At 40.9% G+C, this 12,391-nt stretch overlaps 1 protein-coding gene and 1 long non-coding RNA gene across 13 annotated transcripts in view; one reads left to right on the top strand and one right to left on the bottom strand.

The window, feature by feature from the left end:
* The window catches only part of MAST2 (microtubule associated serine/threonine kinase 2), a 239,566-nt gene that overhangs the window by 139,034 nt on the left and 88,141 nt on the right, over positions 1-12,391 (bottom strand). The window lies entirely within an intron of this gene.
* LOC129469120 (uncharacterized) overlaps positions 4,584-12,391 on the top strand; it is a 32,239-nt gene continuing 24,431 nt past the window's right edge. The window contains exons 1-2 of the long non-coding RNA XR_008652910.2: positions 4,584-4,659; positions 6,925-7,042. This is a non-coding gene — a long non-coding RNA (uncharacterized lncRNA). The remainder of the gene's footprint in view (positions 4,660-6,924; positions 7,043-12,391) is intronic.

Raw genomic sequence — 12,391 nt, forward strand, 5'->3', positions numbered from 1 at the left:
GGTGCCCATCAACAGTAGATTGGATAAAGAAAATGTGGTATATATATACCATGGAATACTATGCAGCCATAAATAGAATGAAATCCTGTCCTTTGTAGCAATGTGGATGTAGCTGGAGGCCATTATTCTATATGAAATAACTCAGAAACAGAAAATGAAATACCATGAGTTCTCACTTATAAGTGAGAGCTAAACAATGGGTACGTGTGGTCTTAAAGATGGAAACAACAGACACTGGGGACTCCAAAAGGGGAGAGGAGGTGTGGCAAGCATAGAAAAACTACCTAGTGAGTATTATGTTCACTATTTGGCTGATGGGTTCACTAGAAGCCGAAACCTCAGCATTACACATTATATCCATGTAACAATCCTGCACATATACCCCTGAATCTAAAAAAAAAAAAAAAGAACAGAAAATATTTTTGGTCAATTCTAATTTCTATTGCTTCAGCAGAGCAAATCTCCTCCAAATAGAATTTAATTTAAAAAAAATTGACCAAGAGCTGCTTGGTTCATGGATGGCAATTCCAAGGTAAATGAAAACCATCCTGCTTTGGAAGACTACTCCTCTGATGAAAGAAGGTAAAAACAGATCTGCTTGGTGGGCTGAATTGCATTCTATTTTTCTAACAGTGACTGATGGAAGAATTGAACAATGGTAGAAGCCCCTGTGTTTGGGTCTTTACTGACCTCATGTGATGTAACCAATGGCTTGGCTATACACTCAGGCGAGAGGACGATGGAAATCTGGCCTGTTAAAAGAATGCTCACATGGAGCATGGCCCTAAGGAGATTGGAGGGATGCATTAAGGCGACAGGGATCGATAAGTAGACATCCCATGTGCTCCCTTGAGGTGGCCAACTCAGTCCCTGAAAAAAAGTGAGTATGGGGGCAATGCAGCAGTGCAGAGATGGGCCGAATCTGGACATGACCCTTTTGCACCCTTTCGGGTACAAAATGCCAGAAAGAATTGTTCTGTTTCTCAGCAACAGAGACAGAGATTGCTGATGGCTATGGGGCAGATTCTCTGGTAGGAAGGCCCTGAACATGGCTGGCAAATGAGACTGATGCTGGTAGCCCTGGGAGCTACAAAGGGGTCTTGACAGGAATAGACACTGACTCTGGAGTGGGCTTTGCTTATCCCATGGAAGATAAAAATGCTCAGAGTACCATAAAAAAAAAAACAACACAGAACAGAAGATATTGCATGGATTTGGATGGCCCACCATCATTTCTTCAGACCAAGGAACACACTGTACAGCCCATAATGTTCAACAATGGACACAGTGAGATATCCTCCTTAGAGTAATAGTTTGATAGAGAAGTAGAATGGGCAATTGAAACACTGGTTGTCTAAAACAGGGGGAGATAAAAAGCATGAAGGGCTGGCTTACAGGCGATCATAAGGACGTATGTGCTCATACTTAAGGTGGGACTTTTTCTGTTTTTCTGGTTGATCTGAGGAAGAGGGGATGGGGAGGATGCTAGTACGACTACATAATTCTTACCAGGGGAGGAGTGCACTTGTATAACTACTATAATTTTGTCTTTTTCTTTTCTTTTTTTGGTTTTGTTGGTTTGTTTGTTTCTGAGAGACGGAGTCTCACTCTGTAACCCAGGCTGGAGTACAGTGGAGCCATCTTGGCTCCCTGCAACCTCCGCCTCCCAGGTTCAAGCGATTCTCCCACCTCAGCTTGCCAAGTAGCTGGGACTACAGGCATGCACCACCATGCCCAGCTAATATTTTTGTATTTTTAGTAGAGACAGAGTTTCACCATATGTTGGCCAGGCTGGTCTCGAACTCCTGACCTCAGGTGATCTGCCTGCCTTGGCCTCCCAAAGTGCTGGGATTACAAGTGTGAGCCACTGTGCCTGGCCCTGTTTGTTTTTTTGAGACAGGGTCTTGCTCTGTTGCCCAGGCTGGAGTGCAGCGGCGTGATTACGGCTTACTGCAACCTCCGCTTCCAGGGCTCAAGAGATCCTCCCACCTCAGCCTCTCGAGTAGCTGGGACCACAGGCAAGCACCACCACACCCAGCTAATTTTTTGTATTTTTGGTAGAGACAGGTTTTGCCATGTTGCCCAGGCTGGTCTCAAACTCCTGAGCTCAAGCAATCCTCCTGCCTTGGCCTCCCAAAGTTCTAGGATTACAGGCATGAGCCACTTCGCCTAGCCTATAGTTTTTTCTTTCCTCCCCAAATCACCTTTAAAAATTTTATTTTTTCTCTCCTACCTGATGCAGTGGTCCTAGGACCAGCGTTACAACTACAAGTGCTGAAACATCAGGGATGATTTCTAAGAAAAAACTGTAACTGTTTTTAAACCTAATGGCAAAATTCCTAAGAACATTACTGGGGTGAGTAGTGCTTTCACCCCATTTAACAAAAGTGGGACTAACAGTGAATTCAGCTATACTGCCTGATGGTAAAAACAGCTCACTAGTTCTGCTCCTATATAACTTTACCCTATCTGAATGGGAGTGGACTGAGGAAGACCTACTCCTAGACTTGTATTGCTGCCTGCAATCTGGAACAGCACAAGGGAGATTCTAATGTCCCTTTCAAAGGTGAAAAAATTGGGGTATAAACGGAAAGAAGGAGAAACCATAGCTGAAAGTAAAGAAGTGAATAAATGAGTTAGGGTTACTGAGGAAAATTCAATGTTAACAGCCCAAAAGAGTCTAAGAACAAAAGATGATACTGTCTCAAGCTCAATTATTCCAGATGCATGAAGGTATGAAGCTGTATGTTTACCAAGGCCAATTCTGCTTTTGGAACTTGACAAGATTTAGGAAACCTGCAAACCTGAATGGCCTCATCCTGGGAGACATTCATACAATATGATGTACTGGACTAATGATTAATGATTGCATATACAAATATTTTTTGATATAAAAGATCTGTGGTCACAAACTAGGGGGTGACCTGTGGTGTTATGATATATATACTGGTTTTAATCTACGGTTTCTGGCTTATAACCCATAGCCCTAGTTACAGTCTTTTGTTAGAATGTTGGCTGTGTTAGGCCTCAGGGGCAGGCCTCTGACCTCCGACTCTCCTTTCACTTTAATGTTCCCCAGGCTTTCTGACTGTGGGTCTTAAGGCTCTCCCATGAGAGAGTCCCATCCTATACCTGGGGCAAGAAATACTGACTTCATGAAGCTTCCATAAAAACCCAAGAGGACAGGGTTCAGTGAGCTTCAGTATAGCTGAACACATGGAAGTTACTGAAGTGGCATGGCCGGGGAGGGTACAGAAGCTCCCTGCCCCTTCCCTAGTAACTCACCCTATCAATCTCTTCATCTCTATCCTTTGCAATATCCTATAAACCAGTAAATATTAAAACAAAAATCTAAGAGGCTGAGTGCAGTGGCTCACACCTGTAATCCCAGCACTTTGGGAGACCAAGCAGGGCGGATCACTTGAGGTCAGGAGTTTGAGACCAGCCTGGCCAATATGGTGAAACCCCCATCTCTACTAAAAACACAAAAATTAGCCAGGTGTGGCTGCACCCATGTCTGTAGTCCCAGCTACTCGGGAGGCTCAGGCATGAGAATTCCTTGAACCAGGGAGGCGGAGGTTGCAGTGCCACTGCACTCCAGCCTGGGCGACAGAGCGACACTCGGTCTCAAAAAAAAAAAAAAATCTAAGAAATACAGTCATTCAAGAAAGTCTGTTTCATTTGGCATTGTTATTAAAAGAATATAATTTATAAGAAATTATTGATTACAATTAACAATTTTGGTAAAAATAAAGCCAAAGAAAAGTGTAAATATTTTAATAATTTATGAATTTGCCTTTACTTTATTGCTCATTTAAACAGATGAACACACAGACATGTGCAGTGTTAATTCAACTGTCATTTTTGACATTTTGCCATTTTTAATTGTATAAAAATTGATAATGGAATTGGTTGTAATATTTGCCTGTTTCCTTCTTTGATGATATGCTGTTTTTCTTTCATCTTTGAATGTTTTCATTTTATATCTGGATGAAAGCCATGATTTTTTGTTTTTACTTTTTTTTAAAAAACTGTCTGTTAAAACAGTTTTGGAAGTCTTCCACCAAATGTCCAAAGAATTAACCTGTGAGTCACATCAGAGAAGTACACCTCATGTGGACCATCCATGTATGTCACGGCTTGGTTCCCACAGGTAAATCTGAAGTGGTAATCTGAAGTTAGCTCCCAGATGAACAAAGAAGTTTACGGAATCTCCACTTTTCTAATTTCAATTTTTCTTTACATAACTGGGTTTTGTTTTGTATTTATTTATGGCTAAGTTATTCCCATCTGTGGCAGCAGAGTGGGACACTGATTTTATGGGCTGACCAATCCCGGGTATACACCCAAGAGAAATGAAAACATATGCCCATAAAAAAAAAAAACGTATATATGAATGATTATAGCAGCTTTATTCATAATATCCAAAAACTAGAAACAACCCAAATATCCATCAAATAGTGGTATAGTCACAAAAGGAAACATTGAAACATAAAGGAAGCCAAATACAAAAAAGCAGGTCATTTGTCATTTTCATTTATATGAAATTCTACCACAAGCAAAGCTAATCTGTAGTGCCAAACAATAGATCAGTGGTTGCCTGAGGCCAAGATGTGGAAGATGGGATTGACTGCAAAACTACAGAAGGAATATTTGGGGGTAAGAAAAATGTTCTATCTATTAATTGTGGTTGTAGTTACATGGGTATATGTATTTGCCAAAATTTGTAAAACAAAGGACCCCAAATTGTTTCTGTGGGATATAACCATCAATAATTACAGTATTGAAAATGGAAACTGAGACATTAAAAAATACTTACTGATTCATTTGATAACACTAAAAATGCACTGCATCTTAATAACATCTTAGTACTCATTATCAAATTAACTCTGACCTTGAGAACCCCTAAAACTTGTCCTCAAGTAAAGCGTAAGTCTGTTCCAGAATATGAAGACTAATGAAGGGCACAACTTGGAATGTGAATTTTGACTGTCATGGTTTATAATACCTGAGTCTGAAAAGCTAAAACTGGTTAAAATTTTAGCAAATAATTTATTCAATTTTGGTAAGTCCATGTCCTTGGTTTACTGTTTACTGCCATTACCTACAATATTAAAGTATATTATTTTATGCTGTGTAATATGCCTAGTTAGCAAATATTTTGTGTCTTGCTAGAAAAATTTTCTGTGCTTTATGCTGACTTATCATGTCCTTAATCAAGCAAGCACAGGGCTCCTCATAAAAAAAACTACAGTTATTTAAAATCGTGTTACTTTCTATGTTTGTTTATAAATGTTTTACTGTCACTTAGGTTAAATAAGTAACCAGGTATTATTTCTCAAGCACCAACAATCCTATCTTAAGTGTTTCCACTAACAATTCTTTGAATATTTGTCTTTCCCAAATTATTTTCTACGTGTAGAAAATAATAAAATAAAACTTTCAGTGTAATTTTTTTTTTTTTTTTTTTTTAATTTGAGACAGGGTCTCACTCTGTCACCCAGGCTAGAGTGCAGTGGCATGATCTCAGTTCACTGCAACCTCCACCTCCCAGGCTCAAGCAATCCTTCCACCTCAGCCTCCCAAGTAGCTGGGACCACAGGTGTGCGCTACTACGCCCAGCTAACTTTTATATATTTTTGTAGAAATACGGTTTCAACATGTTGCCCAGGCTGGTCTCAAACTCCTGAGCTCAAGCAATCCTCCCACCTTGGCCTCCCAAAGTGCTGGGGTCAGTGTATTTTTAATACCAAAAACTATCTCTGAGATATCCCAAAACATCCTTGGCAAAATCACAAAGACGTGTTTTCTCCTTTTTAGAGAAATGTTAGAAATAATTAGGTTTAATATTTTGTTATTAATGAATTTCATGAGAAAAGTTATCTACCAGAAGACATGTTCAGTGTTCCCTAGGTTAAAGTTGTATGGGTAAAATGCTATTACTATAAATATTCTAGTTATTGTATGATTAATAGAAAACTCCTAGAGATTTGTCAATGTCCTCATTATCTACAATGTTTCTGAGTCCTGACAGAACTCTGCCAGATTTTAGGAAACAAAAGTTTAGTGTTTTCAGTCTTTTTTTTTTTTTAATCTCCTACAGGAAGAAGTGTTTTCAGTCTTAATTTCAGTTATTATCTAAAATACTGGCCAGGTGCGGTGGCTCACATCTGCAATCCCAACGTTTTGGGAGGCTGAGGCAGGAGGATCACATGAGCCCAGGAGTTAGAGACCAGCCTGGGGAACATTACAAGACCCTATCTCTACCCCACCCCCTGCAAAAAATTAAAATAAAATAAAAAATAAATTAAACGAAATAAATAAGCTGGGCATGGTGATGCATGCTTATAGTCCCAGCTACCTGAGAAGCTGAAACAGAAGGATCGCTTGAGCCCAGGAGGTTGAGGCTGCCGTGAGCTATGACAGAGCCACTGCACTCCAGCCTGGGCAACAGAGAAAGACCTTGTCTAAAATAAATAAATAAATAAACAAACAAACAAACCAAATGAATTAATGAATAAAATCGAAAATGTTTACTTGGTAACAACCTTACTTTTAACATTTGAATCCAGCACCTTCTAGGTCAGTGAAGTTTTATAAAAATATAGATGTATAGGACTTATTCCAGACCCACTGAATCTCTTTACTTGATATCCTTAGTATATTCTTGGTATGTTTTTGGTGTCTGTATAATACCACAAGAATATTATGTTATACATAAAGAATTTTCCCTCTCTAAAAATTACGTTTATCTATGTTTTCTAAATCAGATGTAACCTTCACTGTCTTATTTGCAATAATCTCTCACAGTTTGCTACAAGTTTTTGGACTGGCCGTATTATTCTCATTTTACATGTGACAAAAACAACTTAATTTCCTTGGTAGTTGCATTATTCTTATGATATGAGTCTCTGTCACATGCAGAGAGATTCCGTTTTGTGCTGAGGCCTGTCTGAAGGCTCTAAAATCAACTAGAAGCCAGAGTCTGTGTCTTCAACAAAGAAGGGTTGTCTCAGAGCTCCATGGAAAAGGACTGCGGCAGGTATTTTAAAACTACTGACACATCAAAGAATAGACATGCTTCCAATGGCATTGCTTGGACAACTGGACAACTTCCAGATCGTTCCAGTGGAATGAGTCAGAATTTCCAGAACTTTTTTTAGTTAAGAAGCCGACTACTAACCTGAGATCCAGTGAAATGAGAATTAGGTACACAGAACTGTATGAACTATAAGAAATGATTACAGTAATTTGTTTGAAATATTATTTTAATGTTCATTTTCTAATATGCAAGGGAGCCAGTTGTATTCCTTGTTAGGCTATCTATAACTCTTAACAATTAAGTAGACTTTGCTCTTGTAAAATGAAACATTCCTAAATCACATCTGATTCTCACTGACCCTCCCCTAACCCAGAACTAAGAACATCTTACTGAGTCTCCTTACAGTTCAAGGCAATACGGTTATTTGAATAGGGCTAACAAGAATCTGTTCTCCTTTTGACCAGAATATAATTGTAAAAAATGGTTGTCCAACAAAGAGCTTGCCTGAAAGGTCACATTTGAGAATCATGCTTATTTGATCACGTATAACAAACTACTTTTAAGGAACTATGGTTGACTTTATGGAGCCAATACTTACAAAACCTTCCTGGGAAAACTGGCCTGGTATCTGGCTTTATAGGGTCCAGACTTACAGTTGGTAAGGAAGGTCACTTCCTGGAAGGCCCAGGACCCTTAGGAATTCACCCAAATTTATAGTTATTACAAGTGAAATGTGGTATTTCTTAGACTTGCCTTCCTAGCCTCGAAATACAAATAATAGAGGCCTGTAAAAGTCCAATCTGAGATTCTTTATAAAAATTTACAGCAAAGTAAATTTAAGAAGGTCTTATGGCAAATTAACGTTCTGGCTACACTATGCAAATAATCAGGCCAAACCCAATGAGACCACCCCTGTTTTGTGACCAAAAAGGTTTCAGATTATTTTAGATGAAAAGGTAGGAGATTATAAAAAAAAATTGGAAAAAGTTAAAAAAGAAAAAAAGGTTACTAGACATTTCCAATAAAAAACTATGCATATTGTTTAGAGAATACTCTTCTAGTTTGTCTTTTATTATCTTTGAGCGACTTTACAACTCTGTAAGTTACAGGTAAATGATGTTATATGAAATAATTTCTTTTTTTTTTTTTTTTTTTTTTGAAACGGTCTCTCTCTGTCACCCAGGGTGGAGTACAGCGGTGCAATCATGGCTCACTGCAGGCTCAACCTTCCCACTTCAGCCCCCTAAGTAGCTAGGACTACAGGCAGTCATCACCATACCTGGCTAATTTTTTTAAAAAAAACTTTTGCAGAGATAGGGTCTCACTACATTGCCCAGGCTGGGCTCAAACTCCTGGGCTCAAGTGATCTTCCTGCCTCAGCCTCCCAAAGTGCTGGGATTACAGGTGTGAGCCAGTACATCCAGTGCACAAAATAATGTTTGTCTATAGACATGCTGATCAGTTCTGTGCAGTGAAGGTGCAACTGACTTCCTTTCTCTCCATGGAAAAACTCAATTTTATAATAAATAATACATGTATTTCAACACTACACATACACATACCACATATCACTTTGTGGTTCTTTTACTTCTTTGAACTGGCTAATATATCTGCCAGATTCCCTTACTAATAATGAGTTAAATATTTAACATGTGCCTATTTTTAAAAAATCAATAGCTTTACACATATGTCAAAATTTGTTATTATACAACTATATTTCTAGAGGTAGGAGGATAAAACATATTTATTTTATTTTACAATTTGGTAGCTCTATTTTAAATGATTAAACGTGTATACCTCTATTTGTATTCTTGTGCCAGACCATATCAATGTTTGGAACAAGCTCAAATGATTGCCAATTTGTGTTAAACTCTATAGTAGGCTCTGGGATCAGCATATTGTACCGCACAACATGGTCCTGAACTCACGGAGCTTACCATCTGCTATGGACTAAACTGTGTCTCCCCAAAATTCATGTTAAAGCTTTCACCCCCAATCTGACTATATTTCTATATAGGTTCTTTAGGAAGTAATTAAGATTAAATGAGGTCATAGGGGTGGGCTCTAATCCTATAGGACTGTTGGCCTTGAAAATGAAGGAAGAAATAAGGAAGGAGGGAGAAGGAAGAAGAAAAAGAAGAAGAGATAGATCTATGCCCCTATCCTCAGGCTGGTGTACCACATAAAGGCCATGTGAGCACACAGCAAGAAGGCCACTCTCTGCAAGCCAGGAAGAGAGGTTTACCAGAAACTTAGCATGTTGTCACCTTCTTGGACTACAAGCTTGCATAATTGTGAGAAAATAAATTTTTGTTATTTAAGCATGTGGTATTTTGTTATAGCAGACTGAGCTAATACTTATATACTACACAATGGGAAAAGGCAGACAAACAGTTCTTTATTTACAACTGATGTAAGAGCTGTGATGAAAAGTAGAGGGTTTATTGAAAGTATGTCCTGGGAAACCCAACTTAGTCTACAGACAGCAAGGTTTGGGCGAGGTCAGGAACGCCTTTCATAAGGAAGTGAGATGTAAGCTGGGACTTGAAAGATGAGTAGGAACTAGACTGGTATAGATGGAAAAAGAACATTCCAGCTGGGCACGAGGGCTCATGCCTGTAATCCCAGCACTTTGGGAGGCCGAGGCAGGCAGATCACGAGGTCAAAAGATTGAGACCATCATGGCCAACATGGTGAAACCCTAAAAATATAAAAATTAGCTTGGCGTGGTGGAGTGCACCTGTAGTCCCAGCTACTCAGGAGGATGAGGCAGGAGAATTGCTTGATCATCTGAGGTTGGGAGTTTGAGACCAGCCTGACCAATGTGGTGAAACCCTGACTCTACTAAAAATAAAAAAAAAAATTAGCTGAGTGTCATGGCGTGCACCTGTAGTCCCAGCTACTCGGGAGGCTGAGACAGGAGAACTGCTTGAACCCAGGAGGTGGAGATTGCAGTGAGCCGAGATAGCGTCACTGTGCTCCAGTCTGGCGATAGAGTGAGACTCTCAAAACAAAACAAAACAAAACAAAACAAAACAAAAATTCCAGGCACAGAGAACATATTGTGTAAAACATGGAGACAAATATAGCAACCACACTGTATAGATAGTCAGGTGTGATCCTAAGAGTAAGAAAAAATTCATCAAAGGCCAGGTGCAGAGGCTCACACCTGTAATCTCAGCACCTCGGAAGGCCGAGGAAGGCAGGTAGTTTTAGCCCAGGAGTTCAAGACCAGCCAGGGCAACATGGCAAAACCCCATCTCTACAAGAAGTACAAAAATTAGCTGGGTGTGGCGGCGTGCACCTGTGGTGCCAGCTACTTGGGAGACTGAGGTGCGAGTACCACCTGAGCCCAGGAAGGTTGGGGCTGCAGTGAGCCGTGATCGCACCACTGTACTCCAACCTGGGTGACAAAGTGAGATTCTGTTTCAAAAAAAAAAAAAAAATCACCAAAAAAGTTTAAATTAATATCTAATAATGAAATCCGCATTTTAAAAAGCTTTTCCTGGCTATTGTATGATAGGTAGACTGAGGGTGAGCAATGCCAGATAAAGGCCAGTTAGGAGGTTATGGCAGTAGCAGAGGCAAGAGATTATTACAATGGCTGGGACTATCTGGACATACCAGTGGTAGTATAAAGAATGAAAGAACACCAGCCGGGCGCGGTGGCTCAGGCCTGTAATCCCAGCACTTGGGAGGCCGAGGCGGGTGGATGATGAGGTCAGATTGAGACCATCCTGGCTAACGTGGTGAAACCCCGTCTCTAATAAAAATACAAAAAATTAGCCGGGCGCGGTGGCTCACGCTTGTAATCCCAGCACTTTGGGAGGCCGAGGCGGGCGGATCATGAGGTTAGGAGATCGAGACCATGGTGAAACCCCGTCTCTACTAAAAATACAAAAAATTAGCCGGGCGTGGTTGCGGGCGCCTGTAGTCCCAGCTACTCAGAGAGGCTGAGGCAGGAGAATGGCGTGAACCCGGGAGGCGGAGCTTGCAGTGAGCCGAGATTGTGCCACTGCACTCCAGCCTGGGCGACAGAGCGAGACTCCATCTCAAAAAAAAAAAAAAAAAAAAAAATACAAAAAATTAGCCAGGCGTGGTGGCACACGTCTGTAGTACCAGCTACTCGGGAGGCTGAAGCGGAAGAATCACTTGAACCTGGGAGGCGGAGGTTGCAGTGAACCGAGATTGTGCCATTGCACTCCAGCCTGGGAGAGAGAGCAAGACTCCATCTCAAAAAAAAAAAAAAAAAAAGGCCAGGCTTGGTGGCTCACGCCTCTAATCCCAGCATTTTGGGAGGCCGAGGCGGGTGGATCACGAGGTCAGGAGATCGAGACCATCCTGGCTAACACGGTGAAGCCCCCGTCTCTACTAAAAATACAAAAAAATCAGCCGGGCATGGTGGCAGGCGCCTGTAGTCCCAGCTACTCGGGAGACTGAGGCAGGAGAATGGCGTGAACCCGGGAGGCGGAGCTTGCAATAAGCCAAGATCGCACCACTGCACTCCAGCCTGGGCAACTGAGCGAGACTCCGTCACAAAAAAAAAAAAAAAAAAAAAAGGCGGGCGCAGTGGCTCACGCCTGTAATCCCAGCACTTTGGGAGGCTGACGCGGGCGGATCACGAGGTCAGGAGATCCAGACCATCCTGGCTAACACGGTGATACCCAGTCTCTACTAAAAATACAAAAAATTAGCCGGGTGTGGTGGCGGGGGCCTGTAGTCCCAGCTACTCAGGAGGCTGAGGTGGGAGAATGGCGTGAACCCGGGAGGCGGAGCTTGCAGTGAGCCCAGATGGCGCCACTGTACTCCAGATTGGATGACAGAGCGAGACTCAGTCTCAAAAAAATAAAATAAAATAAAAATAAAGACAGAACACCAAGAGATATTTGAGAGGTATAACAAAAGACTTGTGAGTGTAAGGAAGAGCATGGCAACAAAAATAACTAAATTTTCTATCTTGAGGAAGCAGTACCATTTAATAAGCTAGAGTATAAGAGAGGACCTGAGTTTTGAGAAAGACAATGACTTCAGATTCATAAATGCTACCTACCGTTCAGATGTCTCTGAAATACCAGTCACTTTATGGTGAATGGACAGTTATGAGATCTAGCGATATAAATGTGGGGATAATGAGTATAACAATAACTATTCTCAACATACAGTAACAAAAATAGGTTCTCAAGGATTTTCAGATCCCACCTACACAGGCAGAGCTCGCCAACAATTACGTCCATTTTTTAACAACAAAATGGTTCCCTGTAGGGATATGAGTGATGACTATGGCTACTTCCCTCCCAACCTCTGCTATGTCCTGCCTTCGCATTGGACACTTACAGAATCTATATAAAA

This window comes from Symphalangus syndactylus, chromosome 12 (genome assembly GCF_028878055.3).
Source record: "Symphalangus syndactylus isolate Jambi chromosome 12, NHGRI_mSymSyn1-v2.1_pri, whole genome shotgun sequence".
Classification (NCBI taxonomy): Eukaryota; Metazoa; Chordata; class Mammalia; order Primates; family Hylobatidae; genus Symphalangus; species Symphalangus syndactylus.